The sequence below is a fragment of the Oxyura jamaicensis genome, chromosome 2, assembly GCF_011077185.1.
Source record: "Oxyura jamaicensis isolate SHBP4307 breed ruddy duck chromosome 2, BPBGC_Ojam_1.0, whole genome shotgun sequence".
NCBI lineage: Eukaryota > Metazoa > Chordata > Aves > Anseriformes > Anatidae > Oxyura > Oxyura jamaicensis.
This window is the reverse complement of record NC_048894.1, coordinates 40210568-40214154: the sequence shown is the minus strand read 5'-3', so window position 1 is coordinate 40214154 and position 3587 is coordinate 40210568. Positions and strand designations below refer to the sequence as shown.

Sequence of the window (3587 nt, the reverse complement as noted above, 5' to 3'; positions counted from 1 at the left end):
GGGAAATAAAATACACAGGAAAAAAAAATATACAGGGATTTTTTATTCCAGCTTCTAAAGGTGCCTGTAATCATGCCCTGTGTGCACATCTCTCTCCACTTTTGCATACCTCTGTTGATTTTAGCCTACCCTCCCTTCACCTTTTGATTCATGGTTGTTTCTAGAGGAACAGAGGTCTCAAGAGTGCCTGTCAAGAGGCCTCATGACAAAGGAGAGGCTGTGTTCCCCTCACGATGGTGTAAGAGGCACTCAGTGCTTATTCAACAGAAAAGCTTCCACGTGGGAGGGGAGGAAAAGTGAGAGAGCAAACAAACGCCCAGGTTGCAGAAATGCTCTGGCTAAGGATTACGTGAAGCCACAACTGACTGTTATCACCACACTCAACACTTTTTGCAGCCCATTGTATATTTCAAAAAATGCACATGGTATATTACCAAAAATGAAGTATACTGTTTAGCAGGAATTAATAAGGTCAGATTAAATGCACATAATTTAGTTCTGAGGCTGCTGGATGAGAAGATGGAGGTATAAACTTCTGGAGGGGAAAGAGAAGAAGAGGAAAAGGAGGCTAACGAGTTATTTTAGGACGTTAGGCCTGGTGCTGAATTGGTTGTTTATGCTCTCTCTCGATAAGGATGATGTGAGCTGTTTGCACTACTTCAGGGTGCCACACCTGGTGTTACAAGGGCTGCCAGGGAGGTTTGGAAGAAGAGGGCTTTGGGATGAACTCCACCTCCCAAGGTTCAAACTGCTGGCTGGAGGGGATGCTCGGGGCCACGTGCTCGCTGGGCCCAGGTGGCTTTGTAGTGGTTTTCACTGATGTGTGGCATTCAAGTGGTAGACTCTGGAGTCTGAAAAGGGATTTGGATGCTTTTGAACTCTATCTAAATATTATTTCGGTACAGTTCTGTGGCTTCAGAAGGTTCAGGGAAAACAGTTTACCTTTGAAGAGCTTTAAAACCGACCTGTCAGGTGTATGTATTTTCTTCATTTGCCCTTGCTCTCAAAGGGTTCTGCAGATAGGTGAGGAGGCCAGGGGGCCTTCAGCAATCTTCATCCACATTAGCAGCCTCAACCATAAAGGTTTCTCTTCTCTGGGGGATTTATGATCTCTGAAGGGAAGGGACAGATAAGGAAAGGAATACGATAAAGTGTTGGTGTGGGAAAGTTTAGCTGTGTCTCCCCATCCAACATCTTCTGGCTTCATCTCACTTTGCTGTTAATTTTCGTGTTTATATTTGGCATCTTTCTGAAGTGCTTCTCATCACAATGGAAGCAAAAATCATGTTAATTAATGAGAGCAGCAGCCAAAAAATGGAGCTAGCACTTCTTTGCCATCGTCAAGGGCTCTTGAAAAACTTGTCCTTGGTGTTGTTTCGGCTGAACAAAAATTAGAGGCATAATCATTATTAGATTTGATCGACTTGATATTTTTTTCTATTACACTGATGAAAAGTGTATGACAGAAATCCTTAGCCTTGTACAACCACATTGCCACATCCACATATTGCTAAATAGCCGAGCACCATCTCCTTGGCTTGGCCGTATAGCTCTGAGGGCGTTGAAATGTCTGAGGGAGTCCACAATGGCTCTGGGATGATGGAGGAAAAACCCCTTCCTGTTGATGTAAAATCTCCGACAGGCACGGAATGAGGATACGGAGCTGTGAATCACCGCAGCACGGCCGGAGAACCCGTACGTGCTAAACCTTTGGTGGCTGCTCATACTCATCCGCAATCATCTGATGACTATGAATTTAAATGACTCTCTTTCTAACCTTGGAGAGCAGCTCCTGCTCTTCATTATGGGATGCAGCTCCCCCAGCCGCACACCAGCTGTGAGCCGTGCTCCAAGAGACAACGAGATAATTCAGTGGTGAGCAGGCACCAGCGCAGCCTAGAGAAGCCCACCTCAGCAGAGACGGGTCTGACAGGCAGAGCTCTCCACAGAGTCTCCTTTCTGTATCATTAAATCCTCGAGCCCAACAACACACTGTTGACAGACCCTTTAAGTCTTAGAGAGTCTTTCCCAGCCTCATTATTTGCCTCATTATTTTTTCTGTAGATGCCATCTTGCTCACCCTTGCACATAGTATAATGACATTGAAGCCATTTCTGAACTTCGGATCAGACCCAAGGGACAATATTGGATTCATGGGGTGTCTGTAGGACAGGTCTGCTACTGCTCTTCATCTCACCCTAATATGCTTTCTGCTAGTTCAGAGAGGGAGAAGAGTTATCCACCTCCCCTCCTGCCTCTCCTCTGTCTTTGCTTTGTTCTCACTCTCATGCCCTGTCTCCCAGCAGAGATATGAAGGCTGTGCGATGCTCCTGGGACTGTTTTGTCATCAAAGATCATCCCCTGGGAAAGCCTAGGAGAAGCTAACGCTGCAGGTTCATGCAGCATTCGGCGCACCATGGCACCCCCGGCCACCACCCCACGAGGGCTTCTGCTGCCGAGGCTGTGTCCTCACCCCAGCTGTGCTCAGCACCACTTGGGCCCCTTGCTGCCCCTGACCCCGTCCTCCTCCAGGGCCCGGCCGCTGCCTCCCGCCCGGCAGGGTGAGGAATGGCCACGCAGGGCCGAGCAGCTGGGAGCGGTTATTAACCGGGCCTGGCACCGGAGCTGAACTATGGGCGCATCCGGGCGGCTCGAATCGTTCTTAATTATGTTTGTGTTTTATTGTTTTCATTTCGCGCTGCCGCTGCTGTCGGTGCATCCCCGCGCATCTTCCTCCCTTCCAGCCAGGGGTAATTGCTCCTCGTCGTGCTGGGTTTGCCATTTTAATTTTTTATCATCTCTGTTACTTTCTTTCCCTGATTATTCGGTTATGTCATTCCCATTTGCCCTGACATTTCAATAAATTCCCTGCCACATTATCCTCGTCCCTGGAGCTGCAGCTCAGCCTCTTCCAGCGCCTCCTGCCTCACAGCCGGCTGCAAACCCGCCCCGGGCCGCCCAGCCTGGGGACAGAGTGCCCCCTGCCGCCACGCTGCGCCGTGCGCCGGCAGGTTCGGGATTTGTATATGCCTTTTTTAATTTTATTTAATTTTAAATTTCATTTTATTATTTATTTTCTTAAAATATATATATATATATATTTTCATTTTATTATTTTATTATATTTTATTCTGTATTTCATTATTAATTTACTTTTATTAGTTTATTTTTTATTTTTTTAATTTTTAAATTTTTTAATTTTTTTTATTTTATATACATATGTATTTTTTATTTTTTTTTATTTTTTTTTATTTTTCACCCTTGCAATAGCTTATCCCACGCTGAGCATCTGGCCGGGACACTGGGCTGTGCCCAGCACCAAGCCTTGCTGCGGGGTTACAGCTTCAGCCACTGCCCAACAGCAGCCGGCAGCTCGGGCTAAAGGGGCTGAGGAGATGGGGTCTGGCCACGTCCCCAGCCTTTATGGCAGCCCTGGGACATGGCCCACTGCTGGTGGAGATGTGGGGTGGGTGACTGGAGTACAACGCTCTCGTGGATGACACTCTTGTAACCCACAGGTTTGTCAGTGCTCGCCCTGTCAGCACGCTCCTGAAGCAAGTGCCTCACGAATGGTCTGGTTTCCATAC

The 3587-nt window shown here is 47.3% G+C and overlaps 1 long non-coding RNA gene across 1 annotated transcript; it reads right to left on the bottom strand.

Moving 5' to 3' along the window:
• Nucleotides 1–428: 428 nt before the first annotated feature.
• LOC118162476 lies at nucleotides 429–2395 on the bottom strand. Its single transcript, XR_004748475.1, has 2 exons — nucleotides 2244–2395; nucleotides 429–1380 (listed from the first exon to the last, which is right to left on the bottom strand). It is a non-coding gene; the product is annotated as an uncharacterized LOC118162476 (long non-coding RNA).
• Between the last annotated feature and the right edge of the window lie 1192 nt (nucleotides 2396–3587).